This window comes from Schistocerca serialis, chromosome 12 (genome assembly GCF_023864345.2).
Source record: "Schistocerca serialis cubense isolate TAMUIC-IGC-003099 chromosome 12, iqSchSeri2.2, whole genome shotgun sequence".
Taxonomy (NCBI): Eukaryota; Metazoa; Arthropoda; class Insecta; order Orthoptera; family Acrididae; genus Schistocerca; species Schistocerca serialis.
The window spans coordinates 2,654,507-2,679,566 of NC_064649.1; the positions used below are offsets into that span (position 1 = coordinate 2,654,507).

General features: G+C 34.6%; 1 protein-coding gene across 8 annotated transcripts in view; it reads right to left on the bottom strand.

Annotated features, from left to right (window-relative positions):
• Nucleotides 1-25,060, bottom strand: part of LOC126428074 (fasciclin-1) — a 603,451-nt gene that overhangs the window by 116,977 nt on the left and 461,414 nt on the right. The gene's annotated exons all lie outside the window — the stretch shown is intronic.

Genomic DNA, 25,060 nt, shown 5'->3' on the forward strand with positions numbered 1-25,060 from the left:
CGCTGCAGAGTGAAAATCTCATTCTGGAAACATCCCCCAGGCTGTCGCTAAGCCATGTCTCCGCAGTATCCTTTCTTTCAGGAGTGCTAGTTCTGCAAGGTTCGCAGGAGAGCTTCTGTAAAGTTTGGAAGGTAGGAGACGAGGTACTGGCAGAAGTAAAGCTGTGAGTTCAAATGGTTCAAATGGCTCTGAGCACTATGGGACTCAACTGCTGTGGTCATAAGTCCCCTAGAACTTAGAACTACTTAAACCTAACTAACCTAAGGACATCACACACATCCATGCCCGAGGCAGGATTCGAACCTTCGACGTAGCGGTCGTGCGATTCCAGACTGTAGCGCCTTTAACCGCTCGGCCACTCCGGCCGGCAAAGCTGTGAGTACCGGCCGTGAGTCGTGCTTCGGTAGCTCAGTTGGTAGAGCACTTGCCCGCGAAAGGCAAAGGTCCCGAGTTCGAGTCTCGGTCGGGCACACAGTTTTAATCTGCCAGGAAGTTTCAATTATCTAGTTGTTCTCTGATATTGGATTATCCCCACATTTTGCGAAAACACACTACACTTATTCCAGTACAACAGAGTCGTACCAACAATTAATGTAGTACACGGATGGGAGACAGTTGTGGAGCAATTTTCTGGGGTAACTCGTCACTTGGAAAGGAAGTACTGATTGCACGAAAGCGGGCAGTAGCAATTATATGTGGTCCTCAGCCGTGGTCGTAATGTGTTCAAGAAATTTGCGGTTTTAGTTGCAAAGTCACAACCTATATATTCGCTAACGTAATTCGTCATTAATAATGCATCAATGTTTAGAATAACAGTGACGTCCATATTCAAAACAGTACAGTGTAAAACGATCTTTATCAGTCAGTGGCTCAGAAAAAGAGTTCAGTAAGCAGCAACAAAAATCTTCGATCGTTTATCCAATAACATAAAATGTCTGATGGGCAGCAAAGGAAATTTTGAATCTAACCTCAAATCATTTGCCTGAACAACTCCTCGTATTGCATGGAAGAATTTTTATTTATACACTGGTACATTTATTACGAATATTTTTAAGTATAGTTGCGTGAGTACGACTAAAAAAATGTATTCATTAATGTAAACTCTAATCCTGTAGCCACATCGTGTAAACTGACTCGTTCCACACTTCGATAAAAGAATCGTTTAAATGACCTATGGAATACGTAACTAACTAATTGCTAATTTAAAATTTAAAGACATTAGTACATCTTGTAGGATGTAGACTACATTGGTATAATTTGTCGAATTCCAGCATCATGGCCACTTACGAAAAATGCTAATTTTGAACCTGAAGAACACATTAGAATGTTCTAACAAAAGCGACAATCTAAGCATCTTTTATCCCGGTATTTGATAATTATGGCTTCAGAGCTTGCATCCATCTTCGGAGTTTGTTGAACACACTCACTAAGAGTTGATAATGTGGGATAACCTCATTGCTGCAAACTGTCTTTTGACGTCATGACCTCAGTTCCGAGCCTGTTCAGAGTATTCCCCACGAGAAGTTCTTCAGTAAAATCAGCAGCTACATTTGCCTATGGTGTTCGGAACTCATCCTCCACGAAGCTAATAGCGATCACGTTTGTTGTGCAGTGTTGCCCACATGAAACTGTTCCCGGACGCCAGTCTTGAAGGAAGAGCATGGTGAGCATTTAACGGGAATTCATGGGAGGTAGATACCTCGCCCCTTCCCCTACAAGCAGTTGCCTCACGTATGATGGCTGCAGGGACAATTCCAGCTAAACGACAGAGTTTAAGTCGCGCGGTACGTATCTCTGAAATCCACTAAATGAATCATTAAGAGCGATACCCAACCGCTTTAGAATGGGCAGAATTGCAGCAAACAGAAGTTCCATATTTGCCTGCTGCGTAACGTAAAGATAAAGCTTTAATTTTAAGTGTTTCTGCATTCTAGCATGTTCCCGTAATTTTGTGCATTATGTTGTATGCCGCACTACACGTAAATTGTACTCCTGCATAGGTCATGTAAAGGTGTTACTTTCCCAACGGTGCATTCAAGTCACGGGCTTCACAGTCTCTTGGGCATTCTTCAAATTCTGGTGCTTCAGCGCCCAAACACCGTTTCTGATGCCAATAACTTTAGTTTCAAAACAAGTCATATATGATTCCCATAAAAAGGGGGGGGGGGGGGAAGGTAAATGCGGTAAATAACAGTAACTCACGATAACAATATCGATTAACGGCGAAGTAGAAAGTGTTGCTACCAGGACAGCGCCGTCTGAAATCCATGAATCGACAATATGCTTCCGATGGCGCCATTGTTTTAACAGACTGCCCGCGTCGCAATAAGAAATGATATGATAACTCAAACTTCTAATTTCTCAACTGACAACGGATTGGAACGAACGACCTCTTATACGACTACATTTAAATATGGGAGTAAATGAAAAAGTCTGCCATGACACATTTATGATGTCTGGCGAAAGGGAGAATTAATTGAAGGTTGGTCTGGTAATACGAAAGAAAACTATATTTTGTTTACATTGTTTAAAGGAGGCTGGGGCGATTTAAGTTTTCTTTTCTTGTTTAGGGTAGTCACTGTTGGTGCTGTGGCCTTCAGCTCTCCGCGCCACTCCGTCCTGTGCGTGACTGCCGCAGCCCACGTCACTGTGTCTAGGCCCTGGTCTCCCTCTACAATGTTTAGCCACACATTTCCCCCCTACTATAGAATGACAGTTCTTTGATGCCTCAGAATGTGTCGCTGCAATCAGTCTCTACTTTCAGCTACGTTGTTAGTTTTATATAACATCGTCGCACAACAGCGATCTTATGAGGAAATTATTTAAAAGCAGTCGTGATCGCAGCCGATGTTGACTTCTGACCGTTTTCGGTCTTTTAATTATGGGCCATCATCAGAGTTTTCACCATCTGTATGATGCCGCCTATTCATCGAGAGCTCCAGATTGTAGTGCAGTCAACTTATTAAATTTCCTTTTATGTCATTTTTTCACATTCCCGTGTGTTAATAATTTTGTCGTCAATTATACTAAGTAAATTGAAAAAGAAAGAACAGTAGGGACATCATGCTGCTCAATACGAGGTGTAATTTATACATTTAAAACTTACAAGCGACTCTAATTTCATGCTTCATACAGAGGTTACTGCTTTTCCATTGTACATACAACATTGCTAGGCTGAGATTTCGTATTTAACATTGCTGCTGCATATTTTGGAATAACTCTAAAAGCCACACATTGTTTATTAAAAGCAAGGTTTGAAGCTAATTTCATTATATTCAAATGTATAAATTACCCCTCGCATTCAGCAACATTGTGTCCCCCCCCCCCCCCCTGATTTTTTTCCAAATTAATTACACACGGGACTGTGCAGAAAAAAGACATTAATTTTCCTAAGTTGACTGCACTACAACTTGGAGCTCCCAATGAATAGGCGCCATCGCCACCATACAGATGGAGCAAACTCTGATGAAGATGGCCCATAATGAAAAGGCCGACAACGGTGAGAAGTTAACATCGGCTGCGATCAAGACTGCTTTTAAATAATTTCTGCTACGTTGTGCCATAAATTTGTCTCCACCGTTTGACCCGGTACCATCTCATTGGTTATGTGATCAACCCATTTAGTCTTCAGCACTCTATTATAGTAATACATCTCAGTAGTTCCTGTTCTGTTCTTCTCTGGACTGCTTATAGTGCGCGTTTCACTTCCATACGATGCTACATTCCGCAAAAATAGCATCAGAAAATACTCTATACACAGTCTGTAATTTAGGTCATGTTTGATTTGACCAACATCACTTATTTTGCTGTCTGAATAGCAAGTAATCTACTGCTTTTAGTGTGTCATTTCCTAATCTAATCTTCAGAGCATCGTCTGATTTAATTAGAATACATGCCACTGCCCTTGTTGATGCTGATATTATTCTTAATTTCAATTAAAAAGAAAGCAGGTGCTGACAGGTGTGAGTTTTACCGAACTATCAGTGTAATAAGTCATTCTATATTCCGATATAATTGGCGAAAGCAGTGTGGCCAAAATCCAACCTAAATGTTTACTGGACACTACGATAGTGAAGCCAAAGTCACTGTACATAAATTTTTTCTTTAAAAAGAAGGGGTTACCTTTGTAGTGTTGGCAGTTAGCCAACACTACGCACACTAATTGAGAGAGGAGGCCGAAATGCACGCGTTAAACTCACGCAGGCTGGCGTGAGGTCTGAAACAGGATACGGAATGAATGCTATAAAGAAAAGTGCGTAGCTGCTGGAATACTTAACTTTAATCCATCATTTGTATACATCGTTCTTGACGGTACGGTATAAAAAATATCAACTGTTAATGGCGCCTTGCTAGGTAGCAGCCATTGACTTAGCTGAAGGCTATTCTATCTTCTCTGCAAATAAGCGAGGCTTCGTCAGTGTTGCATCGCTAGCTAAGTCGTCCGTACAACTGGGGCAAGTGCTAGTAAGTCTCTCGAGACCTGCCGTGTGGTGGCGCTCGGTCTGCGATCACTGACAGTGGCGACACGCGGGTCCGACATGTACTAATGGACCGCGGCCGATTTAAAGCTACCACCTAGCAAGTGTGGTGTCACCACAGTTACATTACTGGTTTCAACGACCTACATAGTCATTTTCAAATGTAAAACAGCAGTTGAATATTTATATAATGTACAACTGATGTTTTACATTTGAAAATGATGACATAGTTCGTTGAAACTAGTAAAATAACCCCTACTTGCTACAGAAAAAAAATTTATGTACTGTGACTATGGCTTCAGTATTGTAGAGTCAGAAAAAACATTTAAATAATAAGCCATTGTTGCAAAACACTGACACAAATTATTTACAGAAGAGTTGAAAAACTAGCAGAAGCCGATTTTGGGGAAGATCAGTTCGGATTCTACAAAAAAAAAAAAAGAAAGGCGGGAACACACAAGTCAATACTGACTCCACAATATGTCTCACAATATAGTTTACAGAAAGGCAAACTTGCCTTTATATCATCTGCTTTTCAAGACACTATCCATGCTACTCAACTGCTCTTCCAAGTCCTTTACTGTGTCTGATAGACTTGCAACGCTGTTGACAAACCTGAAAGTTTTAATTTCTTCTCCCTGAAACCGAATTCATTTTTCCAAATTTCTTGCTGACTTGAGTATTTTGAGGGTAGTGTACAACACTGTCTCACTGCTTCCCTTCCAAGTAGTTCAACTGTGGTAGGTGCACTCTGGTTTCTACATGAGGTGTGTAAGACCTTTTGCTCAGTGACTTTACTCCAAAATTTCAATGTGTGTATTGCAGTCAACATCGCCAAAAGCTTTCTCTAAGTCTACAATTCCTATAAAGCCAGGTTTTTTCTTTAAGCTGTATTGTGAGGCATGTCGTACAGTCAGTATTGACTCAAGTGTTCGTAATTTTTCACCAAACTGACCTTCTCCGAAGCCGGCTTCTACCCATTTCCCACTCTTCTGTAAATAATTCGTGTCCGTATTTTGTAACAATAACTAATTACACTGAATGTTTGGTAATATCCACACCTCTCAGCACTTGCTGTCTTTGAAGTCGGAATTGTTACTTTGTTCCTGAAGTCTGAGGATATATAGTTTGAGTAGTATACTATGGGGGTTTCTGGACAAAAGAGAATATTTTTTAAAAAATTCCTTAATATAAAGCAAGACTACAGTTCTGTTGACTTCCCATTTAAAAATTTGTGTGTATCCACAAATAACATTTTCATTGATTTAAAATTTATTCATTGACAAGAATAATTTTCTGTAATGAAAAAAAATAATAATTTTAGTGCAACAATGTCAAAGAGTAGTTTTTATATTTATCATCTAAAAGTAATAAAACATTTGCACCATGTTTAGTTATAAAAACTTCAACATTTGAAATGTAAGATATTCACCTCTGCATAACCATTACTAGATTTTTAAATGAAGTTGTTCATGCTCATCTTGTCTTTTTCTATATAAACTAAATTTTTTAAAACCTAAATTTTTTGGATAAAAAAAATCTCTAAAACCACTGTAAGCTATTAAAAAGGTGGAGAGAGGGAAATGTAGACTCCACAATCGTTGAGCAAAAAAAAAAAAAAAAACCTTTGTTTCTTGCAATTTTGACATAGATTTTTGTAATCTAACACAACCAAATAAAAAGATTCATTCAACTCGTTTAAAAAAATATATTTAGTTTAGAAGACAACGAAAATAAAGTAAGGTATGCTAAATTTAACAGAAATTAGATTAATTAGGGTTATCTTGTAAAAAAATTTTTCTATTTAAACCAGAAAAATTCGGTAGTTTGTAGTTCCAAGAAAGAAATTGGATTTTTTTCATTTTCTGTATATATAACAAGATCACAAATTTTACCTTCTTTTGGAAGTGTGCTATTATCATTATTAGTAGACTGTCAAAGAACAGAATCATCCTGATCTTTTTCTTGAACTCAAAGTAAAAACAAAAAAAGAACTAGTAACTTCTTTCCCAAATTATATCCTTAAAAAATATTACCAAATAATTGTAATGGTCAAATTACTTCACTTTCTTTCTTCTCTAATTATAAAGACCTCCATCATTGCTGAAAACAGTCGATTTTTCATTGCCTTTCAATATGTCCAGTTGAGTGTGGCAGTTACATTAGAAAAGTAAGACTATCTTAATTATGAAAATGCTCAAGGCTTTGTCAACTTTTTTAATATTCTTAACAGTTCAGCCACATCTTGGGCTTTAAACCATGCATTATTAGTTTCATCAATAATTATTTAAACTTTTTAAATGCGCTATATCAGTTTGTTACATTTTAGATCTGAAGAGAACTCCATTTTTATACATGTCTTAAAATTTTAAGACTTTTTTGGAATTCTTAAAAAAAATATAGTCATCTACATAAATGGGAAGAGAAAATAAAATGATTTATCCATTGAGCAAACAAGAAATTCATAAATAACCAAAAATTATGAATAACTATATATATAAAAAAGGTTCTGGAAAAATTTGTTTGTAGAGTATATCTGAAGGCCAAAAAAAAGTGCCATTATTTGTTTTAGTTAATCTTCTATGCAACATTTTAATTCATATGACAAATTATTGGTATCATCCTTTTTTTTTTGAGTGAAATTTATAACGGCAATGTATTCAGTCTTTTAATATAATATATAATATATAATATATAATATATAATATATAATATATAATATATAATATATAATATATAATATATAATATATAATATATATATATATATATATACAATTTTCATAATAAAAACTAATTTCACTTTTTTTAGTCCTTTAGAAGTTTTTTTCCACTTCTATATCACCAACTTTATAAGTATACATTTTTGATCTTAAACTAACAATGTTTCCATGGTTTTTCTTTTCATAAAACTTCCTTGTTTACTGTGGAATTCCATAAATATTATCATTTCAGTAATCACTTTTGTCAAATTCGTTTATCATCGATTTCATATCTTTATGAAAAAAAACCAGACCTTCTGTTCTTAATAACAAGTAAACTAATCTGTGTCAATATTTTCGTGGCATTACGTTATGTCTAGAATACTCATTCCAATATAAATTGGTTTACTTTGCTATAGTTTTTTCATATGAACTGTGACCACATTTTTCTAAAATACAGTACTATGTTCATAATTTGGTTTTGAAATATATATTTTACATATTGATCTAGTTTTTTTCAGTATTATGTCTATTTCTATTTAGTATTTTCCAAATACTGAAATATTGATTACCTCATAGAAATCATTTTCAAATTTGTGAGCTGCATTTTAACCTATCTAGCTGTAATAAGATACTATTGTATGAAGTTTTGTTAATTTTTAAACATTGTTCAAGATTTGTATAATTATAAGGAAAAAATGTTTATATTTAACGTTGTTAGTAATTTATTTCCTCCTCCTGGTAAATTCTTACATGTAATTTTTTTGGATCTAAAATATTTTGGTTCTAACCACTCAAAAATGTTTAATGGTAAAAATTAAGACATTGCCCAACCGTTATAATAATTTGCCTTTTAAATATGCTGTATAATTTGATGGTTTCTCTGTATTTATTATTTGATTACCTTCTTCACGAAATAAAATCATGTAATAATCGTCCAAAAACCCAATTAAATTTTTGTGATTTTTTAACAGAATTTCAAGTTATACCAAGTGCTGGAAAATACCAAAATACATTGAGTTCGTAAGTTTTTATACATATATCTCTAAAAATTTTTTAAAATGAAATCTTTTCTTTACTTATTTTGCAAGAATATAATCTTTATCACAAATATTTTATTAAGTCTCGAGTAGAAACATTTTTGTTTCATGTAAGACCTTTTTAATTATTAAATTTAAAACCCTTTAAAATTGTTGCTGTTTCTCTAAACAGTTCTTTAGTAAGATAATTTATGAATACTTGAGGCCATATACAAAAAAAAAAAAAAACTTAATGTTAATCCATCTTCAACCTTTTTACTGACTGAAACAGACTTTTGAAATAACATTAATATATTCTTATGCAAATGAACGTTGTAATTTGCTAAATTATGAATATAAACTGAAATAAAATTAGGGTTTTCATATTTAAGATTCAGTCTTTGTGAAGACGTTCATGATATTTTCCCCTAAAATGATGGACATCTCTCTTACTTTTTTTCGCCAACAGTAATTTTTTTTTGTCTCATCATTTGTATGTTTCGAATATATATTTAGGCAGTTACTCTAGATTTTTGTTCTAATATTTCAATGAATATTTTTGCTGCATCTTTACCTGTACCTGTAACAAGATTTTTATAGTCACCATTAGATTATTTACATAGCTAAATGAAAATGGTGATTGTTTTTTAATATAGGCCTTCTTCAGAATTGACAAGTGTTAACATTGTTTTAAAAGTCATCCAAAACCTGCATAAATTACAAAACACACCCGTAATGAAATATTTCAATTTTTTCACCATGTACAAGCATATCGATTTGTACTTCTTTATGTTCTTTGCAATCGTTTTCGTAATTGCCTTATTTTTCATATGAATAAAAACTTCTTAAACGTGTGTCACAAGGATGAATTTTCGATTTGTGTTTGGGATTTAATTAATCTGGACACATCTTTATTCCAAACAAATCGGAATTAGTTCCTTTCCAAATTAAAAGAAGAGTAACGTTTCTCCTGTTTATTTTTTGGATGGTAATGAAGTTATGCATAAACATTATTTTAAATGTTTGACCTTTTCTAATTCTGGTAACTCAGGTAATTAAACACGAAAATTAATTTACTGTTTTTCTAACATTTCATCTAATTCTAATCCCATTTGTTATAATTTCAACTCTTCTACATCATCATTTGCTGGCTATAAAGGTGACTGTGTTGAATAATGAAAACACTTTTGACCCACATTTTTAACATTAATTATAGCTTTTTTTATTTCTTTTGGTGAACTGATATAAGAAAGAATTGGATTGTGTCTGTTGAAACTTAATTCAAAACTATTTATATAAAATAAAGACCAATCAGATTTTTTTCATTTGCATTTCTTCAATTTCTGTTAATAGTTCATTTGTTGACTTTTTGATATTAATCTTCTAAATTAGTTGTTCTTAATAAAACATTACTTGTTTTAAAATTAAATTCTTGTCTTTTGAAATGAGATTACAATTTCATGTTTGAATTGATGGCTCTTAAATTTAGTGATTACTACTACTTTCATCTGATTAAAAGATTCTTGTGGTTCAAAAATGTTATTAATTTCGTAAGTAATTATATTTGTTTTAAAAGGAAAAGCTTATGTATTCTTTTAGTTGATTTTAAAAAGTAATTTTCTGGAAATTTGAAACCAGGTAAATTTTTCTGGTAGTTTCTTTGTTTAATTGCATGATATTACTGTACTAGAAACATTTGAAAATGATCCCCATTATCGATGTTATTACTCTTAACCTCACATCTATTGATACTATCGATTCAGTGTTGTTTATTAAGTTTAAAAAAATGTTGCGAAGATTTCGATTTAGAGATTTCATGAAGTTTCTTCGAATATTTATTATTCAATTCGTTATTATTAATATTGCGAATAAGAGCGATTAATTTTTTATTTAGTTCAGAATAATTTTATCATTTTTCAAAGTTCTTTGATATCATAGATCTCATTTCTTTCATTACAATAATCAATAAATTCCTATAGATTTGGTTCAGTTGCATTTGAATAACCAATTTCATTACACCAATCTTCTGAATCAGCATAACGTAATCCACATTTCCCTTTATAATAATTTCCTAAATTTTGAAATAGCTCAGCTTTCGAGTATATTTTGTTTTTATTTATATGGAAAAACTTTGCATTTTAAAAAATTAAAACAATTATGATTGACATACATTTTAATTAAAAATTCAACCACTGATATATAAAGAGAAATATTTATTACATTAAATTTAAAAAAAATGAAAATTTCGTTCACAGATATAGATCAATTTCTAAATGAGGGTGTTTGTTGTTGTTGTGGTCTTCAGTCCTGAGACTGGTTTGATGCAGCTCTCCATGCTACTCTATCCTGTGCAAGCTTCTTCATCTCCCAGTACCTACTGCAACCTACATCCTTCTGAATCTGCTTAGTGTATTCATCTCTTGGTCTCCCTCTACGATTTTTACCCTCCACGCTGCCCTCCAATGCTAAATTTGTGATCCCTCGATGCCTCAAAACATGTCCTACCAACCGATCCCTTCTTCTAGTCAAACTGTGCCACAAACTTCTCTTCTCCCCAATCCTATTCAATACCTCCTCATTAGTTACGTGATCTACCCACCTTATCTTCAGCATTCTTCTGTAGCACCACATTTCGAAAGCTTCTATTCTCTTCTTGTCCAAACTGGTTATCGTCCATGTTTCACTTCACTACATGGGTACACTCCATACAAATACTTTCAGAAACGACTTCCTGACACGTAAATCTATACTCGATGTTAACAAATTTCTCTTCTTCAGAAACACTTTCCTTGCCATTGCCATTCTACATTTTATATCCTCTCTACTTCGACCATCCTCAGTTATTTTGCTCCCCAAATAGCAAAACTCCTTTACTACTTTGTCTCATTTCCTAATCTAATTCCCTCAGCATCACCCGACTTAATTCGACTACATTCCATTATCCTCGTTTTGCTTTTATTGCTGTCTGTCTTATATCCTCCTTTCAAGACACTGTCCATTCCGTTCAACTGCTCTTCCAAGTCCTTTGCTGTCTCTGACAGAATTACAATGTCCTCGGCAAACCTCAAAGTTTTTACTTCTTCTCCATGGATTTTAATACCTACTCCGAATTTTTCTTTTGTTTCCTTTACTGCTTGCTCAACATACAGATTGAATAATATCGGGGAGAGGCTACAATCCTGTCTCACTCCTTTTCCAACCACTGCTTCCCTTTCATGTCCCTCGACTCTTATAACTGCCATCTGGTTTCTGTACAAATTGTAAATAGCCTTTCGCTCCATGTATTTTACCCCTGCCACCTTCAGAATTTGAAAGAGATTATTCCAGTCAACATTGTCAAAAGCTTTCTCTAAGTCTACAAATGCTAGAAACGTAGGTTTGCCTTTTCTTAATCTTTCTTCTAAGGTAAGTCGTAAGGTTAGTATTGCCTCACGTGTTCCAACATTTTTACGGAATCCAAACTGATCCTCCCCGAGTTCCGCTTCTACCAGTTTTTCCATTCGTCTGTAAAGAATTCGTGTTAGTATTTTGCAGCTGTGACTTATTAAACTGATAGTTCGGTAATTTTCACAACTGTCAACACCTGCTTTCTTTGGGATTGGAATTATTATATTCTTCTTGAAGTCTGTGGGTATTTCGCCTGTCTAATACATCTTGCTCACCAGATGGTAGAGTTTTGTCATGACTGGCTCTCCCAAGGCCATCAGTAGTTCTAATGGAATGTTGTCTACTCCCAGGGCCTTGTTTCGACTCAGGTCTTTCAGTGCTCTGTCAAACTCTTCACACAGTATCTTATCTCCCATTTCATCTTCATCTACATCCCCTTCCATTGCCATAATATTGTCCTCAACTACATCGCCCTTGTATAAACCCTCTATATACTCCTTCCACCTTTCTGCCTTCCTTTCTTTGCTTAGAACTGGGTTGCCATCTGAGCTCTTGATATTCATACAAGTGGTTCTCTTCTCTCCAAAGGCCTCTTTAATTTTCCTGTAGGCAGTATCTATCTTACCCCTAGTGAGACAAGCCTCTACATCCTTACATTTGTCCTCTAGCCATCCCTGCTTAGCCATTTTGCACTTCCTGTCGATATCATTTTTGAGACGCTTGTATTCCTTTTTGCCTGCTTCATTTACTGCATTTTTATATTTTTTTCTTTCATCAATTAAATTCAATATTTCTTCTGTTACCCAAGGATTTCTTTTAACCCTCGTCTTTTTACCTACTTGATCCTCCGCTGCCTTCACTACTTCATCCCTCAGAGCTACCCATTCTTCTTCTACTGTATTTCTTTCCCCCATTCCTGTCAATTGCTCCCTTATGCTCTCCCTGAAACTCTCTACAACCTCTGGTTCTTTCTGTTTATCCTGGTCCCATCTCCTTAAATTCCCGCCTTTTTTCAGTTTCTTCCGTTTCAATCTGCAGTTCATAACCAATAGATTGTGGTCAGAATCCACATCTGCCCCTGGAAATGTCTTACAGTTTAAAACCTGGTTCCTAAATCTCTGTCTTACCATTATGTAATCTATCTGATACCTTTTACTATCTCCAGGATTCTTCCATGTATACAACCTTCTTTCATGATTCTTGAACCAAGTGTTAGCTATGATTAAGTTATGCCCTGCGCAAAATTCTACAAGGCGGCTTCCTCTTTCATTTCTTCCCCCCAATCCATATTCACCTACTATGTTTCCTTCTCTCCCTTTTCCTACTTACGAATTCCGTTCACCCATGACTATTAAATTTTCGTCTCCCTTCACTACCTGAATAATTTCTTTTATCTCGTCATACATTTCATCAATTTCTTCATCATCTGCAGAGCTAGTTGGCATATAAACTTGTACTACTGCAGTAGGCATGGGCTTTGTGTCTATCTTGGCCACAATAATGCGTTCACTATGCTGTTTGCAGTAGCTAACCTGCACTCCTATTTTCCTATTCATTATTAAACCTACTCCTGCATTACCCTTATTTGATTTTGTATTTATCAATAATAATAATAAACCTAAAAGCTCGTTTTACATTAGGGAATTTTTATAAAGCTTCTCTTTGGTCCAGAAACACAATACATATGCTACTATCTTGCCTGCTAGGCTTTACATATGTAAAGTTAAAATGTACAGAGAGCAGACTTATCACTGCACTGTATCATGCATGTTAAACCTAAATAACATGCTAGTCATGTGCTATGAGTGGACAGTGGTTTTGCATGTGTCAGTACTACCCTTCACAGGAGCTGGTGATGGTAGAGTCACCAAATGTGTGCAGGTGCTTGAAAATGGCTTTTAAGACCGAAACTGCATGACAATACAAAGAAAATTTTCATTTCTGTGTGTCTGAAGACTGAATGACTAAGAGTTTTAAAACAGTATTGGTAACAATGGACGAAGGTCAAAATGAAAAAGGCAGAGGGAGATGCGAGAAGAAGAATTTCCTCATTACATTACATCTGGCTAGCTAAGGCAAAGTTGTGCAGCTGCTCTTTAGCGTCTTTTCAGCCTGCTGGCTGTATTGTCGACAAGTAAAGGGGCGGGGTGTGCAAGAGTTTGGTGAGCAGTCGAAAAGTTGGCGGCAGGCAGTGAGAAGTGGTGAGCATTTCATCTCACAGCCTGCAGCCCAGCCGCCAATTCCTCATTGCTGATTTCACGTGCAGGGCTAGGCCAGAAATGAAAGTGACAGAACTGAGAGCCCCGGTTGGTCGAATATTTAGATAAAAATTCATCCAGGAGGTGTCAAGTATGACTCGCACACTGAGCATTTGGGTATCAGAGTGTTCATGTACAGATTTTGATGAGTTTACAAGTACCAAAATATGTGATAAAAATGACTCATTGCGTTGACTTAGAACACTGAATTTTTTACACTGCCAAGAGACTGTAGATACTACATTTGAACTTGATACTTCTTTTTCTCAGTAAAGTGTAGGAGTCTTCAGACACACTTAACATCACACTAATATTGTGATTAATTTGTAATTATATCATTCCAGGGTTTTCTGCCCCTTTACTTTTAATGTTGAACCTTCCTTCTTGCCAAATTACATGATTCAAGGTGAAAGCAGCAGTATATTTATTACAGTTTTGGCGCGAAGAGCACACTTTTACATAATTCTCAGATTGAAATACAAGATTTAAGTTTCGTCATTTCTCCCACTCATAAATTTGTCCATGAACAAAACCATAATTTCCTTTCAAAATTTCTTATTTATAAATAAGTTCTCCAAGGTCATGTCCAAGAACACTTACAATTATTTATTGCAAAAGAAGCCAACATTATACGAATATCATATATATATGTCATTTTCAAGAAACACTGGAAGTTTTTTTTTTCATGTACACCACCACAGCATGATTTGGTGATTTGCCAATAGTCAGCACTAGTCGCAAACATGACAAGTTCAAGTGTGGAGCGAGCATTCTGTGTGTTGGAGACAAAAACATTGGTTTCAATTTTCTATATGATATTGATTTTTTAGAACGAATTAATAGAAAAACCCCTAAATCGAGGCGAATACTTATGAAATTAATACTGTTGAACCCCAAGAATTTTTATATAAAAATAAATTTCATTCTAAAAGAAGTAATGAAGCAACTAATTTAGAAGATTATTATCAAAACTAAATAAACTATTCTCTGAAATGGAAGAAATTTAAAAAAAAACATTGATGTTTATTTTATATAAATAACTTGGAATGACACATTAATAGACAAAATCCAATTCCTGGTTCTTTTTGTATCGATTTACGAAAAGGATTTAAGATAACATTTTTTTCGTTAACTACAGCATTTTATCTTTATTCAATAAAAACAGCTTTATATCGAGTAGCTTGTGATGTAGAAAGATTTGCAAACATCAAAATATTGCATTAGAATTAGAAAAACAGAAAATTAATTTTTCCCTTTCATTCAACTGATATCCCAATATTTGATAACATGTTAAATATTTCCATTAATGTTTACACTTCTGACGAAGAACTTATTATATACCCTCTTTCCCACATAAAAAAAAATAAAGAAGAAAAACATGTTAATCTTTCAATTGAAGCACAAAATAATTCCCATTACTGTTGGATAAAAGATTTATCTGGCTTAATTAACTCACAAACAACAAATCAAAATTTTATCCTTGTGATACACATTTTAGACATTTTCATTCACATACAAAATTAGACAATCATTAAAACTATTATGAAGAAGTAAAAACAGATATGCCTGTAGTACTCATTTTGAGTACCTTTTCAAATTGCAAATGTCTTTTCAATGATGTTAACCTTCTCAAACAAACCATGAAAAACCTTGTAATAATAAAATCAAAAACATTTTAAACAAACCTAATATGTGTACTGGCAAAGATTCGGTAAAAAAAAGTTCACTGAAATGTTAAAAACAAGAATGTAGAGAAATTGCTAAAACATATGATCAAAATGTACCAATAATAATGACAAACGAAGACAAAATACATTTTAAAAATTCAAAAACTTGTTTTATTTCAGAAAAATGTAAGAAATCATTGTCATTTTTAACAGGAAAATATCAGAGAAGTACTCACAAAGATTGTAATCTTAATTTCCTATATTTATATTCATAATTTAACAAATTCGATTTTCATTTGTTTATTCAAAAATTAGTAATAGATCGAAAACATATTAATTCTGTTCCAAATAATGATGAAAAATATAGTTCTTTTAGTAGAGAGGTTTAAGATGGGTTAACATTAAGATTTTTGGGACACATTTGAATCTATGGCTTCAATTGTTGAAAAACTTGTCTCCTAATCTTACAAAGGAACAATTTAGAGAAACAGCAAAATATGTTAAAGATGGACAAGTGGATTTAATAATTAAAAAGGACTATGCCCTAACAAAAAATATGGATTCTGAAGAAAAATTGTGTAAAAAAAGAATGTTTCTATTCAAGGCTTAATAAAGGAAATATTTCTGATGAAGATTATATAATTGTGCATAAACAGTATGGGGATAATTCAATACTAAAAATTAGGTGGTTACACAGGATTTACTATGTTTTAATTTTAGAGATTGTAATGGTACTTTGACTACCACACCTCCGCCAGAGCAAAGATGTGATTTACGATTGCACATGCAGAAGAGCGCTGCGCCAGCGACAGATTTTCATAAGTAATTTTCAACTTTTTTTCTTTTGCGTAGGTGCTTGTTTTAACAACTAGTTCATTACTCTCTTGTTATCTTTTCTTCATATGTTCAAAGCGTGATATTAAAGAATGATTTCAAGTGGAAATTAAAACTACATTATGAAACGAACACACGGCGTCTTCAAGTTATTTCAGTTGTGATTGGCAATGGTTATCGCCAAATTTATAAATTAGTCCAGACAGTGAGAGCTTCAAGAGATTTTCATCAGACAGAGAACAAGAGGACCAGCGTACAATAAAAAAGGGACATCCTACAAGAAAATCAAGAAGTATTCTAGATGCAACCACAAACAATATATTATAATAGAGACTACTTTTCTGACAGAATTATGAGGTAAATTTCAACTTATTTCTGATGCTATTCCCTTACAGCCCAGTCTGCCATTCCCGGTCAAATTACAGCCCTATCTCAATCAGTAATACAAAGTCCGCCTTATCTATAACTTTTTCCATCAAAATTCAAAACCCAATCACATTTTCTATTTTGTGCTTTCACGGCAGAAACCCGAGGAAAGGAAACACTACAAGGTAAATGTATTAAATCTTATAAACTCAAAGTATCTTGGTATTTTCTAGCACCTGGTGCATCTACAGATTTTATTTTATAAATGACAAAAATTGAATTACATTTATCAGACGATTATGATATGATTTTTATTTCCGGAAAAAAGAATTCGAGCTGGAATTTCTCAATGCATTAAAAGATATGCTAGATCAAATTATTAATACATGAACAAATTTTAACCAGAAAACAATAAAATTATATAGCATATTTAGACATAAATGTTTCATATGTTTGGGCAGGGCCTCAATTTTTACCATTTAGCAATTTCAGACGGTTAGAACCAATATGTTTTAATTCTTAAAATAATACTAGATGATAATAAATCTTTACAACACTACTGTGCATGCGTCTTAGAGATATCATTAATAAGAAACTCCCAATTCACAGTTCGGTCTCAGATGTGATAGGTCAATGATCCAAGATGAACACTGTCTCCAAACCGATATAGAAATGACCTTGGCGGAACGAGGGGGAAAAGCTTCAAGCAATTTTCATAGACTCCACCAATGTGTTCGACACAATCAATAGATTTATTCTAATGAAGATACTGGAAACTGGCCAAGGTCCAAGATATTACCTGTTGCCAATCATTAGAGATCTTTGACATAGAAGTTTTCTGAGTTTGGTACCGCTTCATAATGTAAGAACTACTGCTGCTGGAGAAAAAAAAACCAACGTTTCGGCCACAATTGCGGCGGCCTTCTTCTGGATCTTTCTCCAGCAGCAGTAGTTTTTACATTATGATGCAGTACCAAACCCAGAAAACTTCTGTATCGACTGACTATGGCCGCAGAAGCCTACGCAATTATATTAGAGATCTTGTCACTAATGACTGGGTGGAACTACATGATGGTATAGTTAAGACAAACCTGATACAGCAAACAGTTGGAATGTTGCAAGGTGACCCACTGACCCCTTACTCTACAGCAGACACTATTGACACAATAAAACCCAAGACTGTAAATCTACTCATGTATGCAGACGACATGGCATTAACCTCAGTTTCTGAGGATGATCTACAGGAAACCTTCAACTAGTTAGTGTACTGGGCACGAAAAAACAACCTATCCTTGAACGAAGAGAAGTAAGATCTGGCACCTTCTATGTTGGAGAGACAACGCTAGTGTCAGTCACCAGTTTCACGTGCCTAGGCGTTATCCTTCAGTCACAGGGAACAGTATTCACACACCACATAAACTGTGGAGCCAGTGGCGCAACGAGAGCCATATATGATATGAAGTCGATAGGCAAACTCTCCCTGGAAACAGCACTTTGTCTGTTTGATCTTAGAGTTGAACCCGTTGCAATTTACTGATTGGAAAACATATGGATTCATCTGAGGAAGACAGATCTCGAAAAATTTGGGAAACTTATGGCTACTTACTTAAAAAGGGTGCCATGTCTGTCCAAATACACACTCTCGTGACTTGTGTATGAATTGGCCAGAGAGCCCTTCTTCACAGAAGAGATGCGACTGAGACACTTACTATCAGCAACGACAGCCTACCAGGACTTATTGATGGAACTACATGAGATGGAAAGATTTCTATGTTACAGACGCCATGACAAACTGTTAATGGATGCAAGGAGGGTACGAAGTGACACGACCCTCCATGCATGGATTTCACCACAAACTGTGCAACACCCACAGGTTTCATGAGCCCAGCACAAGCTGTATATGTGCAGTGTGAGAGACAACATGTGTTAATCTGTAAGTTGAGAACAGAATCACTGGTGAAATTCTGTAGAATAATTGCTGTGCTTCACGCACCAAATGGCCAGTTTGGCTGCAACAAATTTATTATTAATAAATTATATTTTAAAGATCCAAAAGAATTACACAGGGATTTATGATTAGCACCAGAAACAGGATATTAATTAATACTAAATGAATATGTGTTTAACATTATAGAAATCTTAGACAATGTTTTAATCTTTGCTTAAAATTAACAAAAATTGATAGAATCTTATCATTTGAACAATCAGATTGGTTGAAAAAGGTAAACTGATTTTAATACAGAAAGGAGACCTAAAGCCAAAAAAGATTTCTAGCAATTCTCGAATAATTCAGTATTTGGTAAGACATATTAAAATAATAACAGTTCCAGAAAATATGTGAAATGTATTTCAAAACCATATTATGAACATGCTACTGTAATTTCAGAAAAATCTATTTTTACTTCACACGAAAAAAATTAAACAAGCGACTATTCCAGATATTCTGAAAATTAAAATACGCAATTTTCATTATAATGTTACAGAACCACAACAGGGTGAAAATATTGATTTTATATTATATAGAAACAGCTTCATTTATTTATGATGTAACAACTGTAGATATTTGACACAAGTGATTATTCAAAAGCTAATATTTATGGAATTCCACAATAAAGTTTTTAGGGAAAAATCAAAGATGCAAATTGTGGAAAGATTATGTTAGAGTATTTTAGTTTAAGATCGAAAATATATGCTTATGAAGTTGGTAATAAAGAAGAGAAATGATCTCCAGAACTTAAAAAATTGTTTAGATAATAATATAAAACAATACAGAAAAATGAAGTTAACTCAGGCATTTAAACAAGAATTTTATACAGTTGAATGTAATAAAATTGTTTTAATTTCTTGTTGTTATTCTTTATATTTTTTTAAATCTTCCCCAACTTTTTCAAGTGATTTCGTTCTGAAGAACTAGGAAAACATTCTTCTACAGTTGTTTTAATAAAATAATTATTTTAATTTGGATTATTACTAACTTGTGGGTCATATTTATCAACAATAATATACAGTAAGTATTTTTATTTTACATTCGTTGTTTCATGTTCAACATTTTCTCTGTATTTACCTTTATTAATTTTTTTTGTCATACTTATTGTTATAAAACTGTATTCCAACATTTACTACACAATTCGTTCAAATTGGCTAATTTTAAATCAACTCTAACAAATTCATGATAAATATGATTTAAATTTGCATCATCTTGTCTGAAAATATTTAAATAATTAAGTCTACCTCTTATAATTGCTTTGGTATTTTTGAATAGGTTTTGAGCTAAGTAAAAAAATCACTTCCTTTAAGTCTACCTGTAGCAAAATATTAAACTACACTCCTGGAAGTTGAAATAAGAACACCGTGAATTCATTGTCCCAGGAAGGGGAAACTTTATTGACACATTCCTGTGGTCAGATGCATCACATGATCACACTGACAGAACCACAGGCACAGAGACACAGCCAACAGAGCATGCACAATGTCGGCACTAGTACAGTGTATATCCACCTTTCGCAGCAATGCAGGCTGCTATTCTCCCATGGAGACGATCGTAGAGATGCTGGATGTAGTCCTGTGGAACGGCTTGCCATGCCATTTCCACTTGGCGCCTCAGTTGGACCAGCGTTCGTGCTGGACGTGCAGACCACGTGAGACGACGCTTCATCCAGTCCCAAACATGCTCAATGGGGGACAGATCCGGAGATCTTGCTGGCCAGGGTAGTTGACTTACACCTTCTAGAGCACGTTGGGTGGCACGGGATACATGCGGACGTGCATTGTCCTGTTGGAACAGCAAGTTCCCTTGCCGGTCTAGGAATGGTAGAACGATGGGTTCGATGACGGTTTGGATGTACCGTGCACTATTCAGTGTCCCCTCGACGATCACCAGTGGTGTACAGCCAGTGTAGGAGATCGCTCCCCACACCATGATGCCGGGTGTTGGCCCTGTGTGCCTCGGTCGTATGCAGTCCTGATTGTGGCGCTCACCTGCACGGCGCCAAACACGCATACGACCATCATTGGCACCAAGGCAGAAGCGACTCTCATTGCTGAAGACGACAGGTCTCCATTCTTCCCTCCATTCACGCCTGTCGCGACATCACTGGAGGCGGGCTGTACGATGTTGGGGCGTGAGCGGAAGACGGCCTAACGGTGTGCGGGACCGTAGCCCAGCTTCATGGAGACGGTTGCGAATGGTCCTCGCCGATACCCCAGGAGCAACAGTGTCCCTAATTTGCTGGGAAGTGGCGGTGCGGTCCCCTACGGCACTGCGTAGGATCCTACGGTCTTGGCGTGCATCCGTGCGTCGCTGCGGTCCGGTCCCAGGTCGACGGGCACATCCGCCAACCACTGGCGACAACATCGATGTCCTGTGGAGACCTCACGCCCCACGTGTTGAGCAATTCGGCGGTACGTCCACCCGGCCTCCCGCATGCCCACTATACGCCTTCGCTCAAAGTTCGTCAACTGCACATACGGTTCACGTCCACGCTGTCGCGACATACTACCAGTGTTAAAGACTTCGATGGAGCTCCGTATGCCACGGCAAACTGGCTGACACTGACGGCGGCGGTGCACAAATGCTGCGCAGCTAGCGCCATTCGACGGCCAACACCGCGGTTCCTGGTGTGTCCGCTGTGCCGTGCGTGTGATCATTGCTTGTACAGCCCTCTCGCAGTGTCCGGAGCAAGTATGGTGGGTCTGACACACCGGTGTCAATGTGTTCTTTTTTCCGTTTCCAGGAGTGTATATCGTGATTTTCAGGAATGCAATCGTCAAAAAATACAACTGAACTATATTCAATAACAATAGTAATTGTTTTAATTAACTTTATCCTCAATTTTTCACACCTCTTTATAAATTCTTGATATTTTAGTTGATTTAAACTTTTAGAATAAATGTACAAATGAAAATTTTTTTCCAATTTAACCATCCTGATGCCTGAATATAATTATCAATCATTAAGTTGTTTTCGACAACCACTTGGCCCTGTTATTGAACATTGAATAGAATTTGTTAAATGTTTACCGTGTTTATTTTTTACTATTTTCAGGAGTTCTTGTTTTTGTTTCATAATGTGTCTTGTATTTATTAGTAAAAATGAGTAGATTATTTCAATTAACTGATAGTTCATCTGTTCTGAAAAAGTATAACTGTTCTAATAAAAGAAATATGTTGCACTGGGTGGTTTTTATCCAACGAAAAGTAATAAATTACATACTAACAATAGAAATTCCTGTTGGACAATACAGTTTGAGTAAATTTTCAATCAAAAGAATGTTATATAGGCATTAAAGAAGATTAAAATTTTAAACAGAGTGACATTAAATTATTTGTAGATAAAGAAGATTCTACTGGCTAAATTTTAGGCTTTAATAATCAAATTATGGAAGCTAATGAAAAAGCAATTGCTAATAATGTTATAAAGTTATTCCATTTGAAGCTATAAATATTAATTTTAATTTAGCTGATGGAGTGTGTGTTAAACATGATGATAATATTAGTTTCTCTATGAAAATTATTTCGTCATTTTAACCAAATGCTGAATTTGGAGGACCGATAATTTATGGGCCAAATTATCCTATAAATATTCCAATTTTTGATACTATTCAAAACTTAGGAATTCCTTTCACTGATAAAAAGTGATAATTTGATTGACTTCAGTGGTGCTAGTGTAACAATAATTCAAAAATGAATTAATACATTTTTCCTTAATAAATCATAAGCAAAGTTGAGAGTTATCAATTTTACTCATTACCTAATAATGAGAAAACAAAAGATAATTTAAATCTTCCTAATGAAGAAACAGAATTTAATATTGGTGATGGCTAGATTCATCCTAATTGTTCATAGCTTTATACGGCATTTGATGTTGTTCACACAGATTTTTCAGCATATTATGGTAAATCTAATTTTATGTAGAGTAGAACATCCATTGATTGCTTCAGCAACTCTCATTCAATTAACTTCATCTGTATAAAATGAATTAACTATGGAAGGAAATGTTCTTAACAGTGATAATGTTAAAAACAAACACAATGAAGTAATTTATACACTATAATTATCTTGGTGGATCTTTTAAGTATTTAAAAAAATAATTTTGGGAAGGAGATTTAAAAGTATTTTTTACTTAGAGTTCAAGAAAAGATCAGGAAGGTTCTATTCTTCGATGGACTAGTAGTTGGTTGGTTGGTTTGTGGGATGAAAGGGACCAGACTGCTATGGTCACCGGTCCCAATGGACTAATAGTAATGATGGCATTAGACTTCCAAAAGAAGGTGAAATTGTTGTAAAATGCGTGGAATTTCCTGTTGCTGTTGTTAAGTATGACCCAGAATATTCACTTGAACTAGAACAAGAAACACTGGAAAATCCAAACATTCCAGTTTCTGTCTTTTTACTGCAAACTATTGAATTTGCTGGATGAAATGGAAAACGAAAGTTTGAACTAAGTATTACTAATTATTATAATTCTGTCGAATTTGGTATGCTTTATTTTCATTGTTTTCCACATTTATCCGAAAATTATCAGTTAAATGATTCTTCTTTATTTAGTCATGTTAAATTGCAAAATATCTATGGAAGGAATGAAGTTTCTGCTCAAGAATTATGAATTCCTTATTGCCGAACAACTTTTTAAAATCTGAAAAGCACTGTAAACTTTTAAAAAGAACAACAATTAAATAACGATGTAAATATAATCCCACTCAATTTTATTGGAAATTATCCTATCTATGTCATGAATCTGACTTGAAGAATGAATCTTTTAACTACTCTAAAAACAAAAATTATATTATGTGCATTTTTTAATTAAATATACCAAATTATACAACTGTATGTATAATTATGTATGGTAAAAAGAATTTAACTTAATAATTTACAACAGATTTGAATTGAAAATTTTTTAAAAAGTTATAAAAGTGTTAGCCTGATTTCTTCATTTTCTTTTGAAATATTTTCAGAAAGATAGAGAACATAAAAACTGAAAAAATTCGATTTTCAAAAATTAGATCATTTGATACATGTTTCTTTTCATATCCAAATTTGAAAATCTAAATTTTTTCTATATAAATAAAAGCAAAACAAAATGAGCATGAATGTCAGCATTGAAAATCCAGTTACTAAGCAGTTATAATACTGGTTTGGTACAAGTGTTCACTAAATTATTGGAGTTTAATAGTATGTCTTACCAAAATTTTGGCTTTTGAAATATTGTAACTAAATATGGAGAAAAAGTTTTATTACTCTTAGATGACATACAAAATTACACTTCCACATTATTATACTAAAATATATTTAGTAGATGATAAATTGGAAAAAACTTTTGAATAATATTTATTTATCAAGGTAAAAAACAAAATAAGGATAAATTAGTTCATGTTATTGAATTCCAATAAATTTTTGCATTTTTTAACTTCAGTATTTAATAATAAATTTTACTTAAATGAGAATCATAGATAATTTTTAAATGGGGAAAAGCTACATGACTAAAATCGTGTTTTTAAATCTGAGAAGATGGAAAAATATGCCCTTTGCACCAGAATTGTCATAAATATACTACCATACACAAAGTACACAACAGGTTTCTGAACATCAAAACATGTGACGTAAATTGCTGTGTCTTTTGATTGGATTGATTTTTTTTATATCGACGGGGCACCATAGATGTTACTATATGACGTAAATTTCAACTTGATACGCCAATCAGTTGCTGAGAAACAGGGTTTTTAACAAATGGAGGATGAAGTGATCCTCTAATGTTGAACTGAAGTACGAAACTCTAAAAACAGCATTTCTGACGCGGGTCTGACGACGCATAAGTCATTAATGTTAGCCTAACTGCCAAACCAAGGTTGGCGCAGCGGAAAAAGTACAGAACGGTAGCGGAGAGCTTAAGGGGGTCGAAACGCTGTGAGGAAGCCGCTTTTTATCATCAATTTTTATGTTATTTACACAGGAAAGATACTGAAATAATGGTGAATACATTGTATTTATTAATATTTGCACAGAAGTCGTGGAAAGGTATGCCAAAGGCAAATGTTGGATAAAAAAAATCCAAGAAAGGATTGTACGATGGTAGTCCCGAAAGTAAGGTCTCCTATTTTTTTTATACGTACATAGACCTGTTTATTTCTACAATGGTTTACATCAGTTTATGGCTTGAACATTCAGCTATTTTTCGACATAATCACCATTTCTCTCGATGTATTTTTGTAGACGCTGTGGTAGTTTTTGTATGCCCATGTCATACCAGCTTGCCGCCATGCTATTCAGAAAGTTACGAACCTCTTCTTTCACCTCCCCGTTGGAGCTGAATCGCTTTCCGGCCAAATGTTCTGTTAAGCTAGGTAACAGGTGA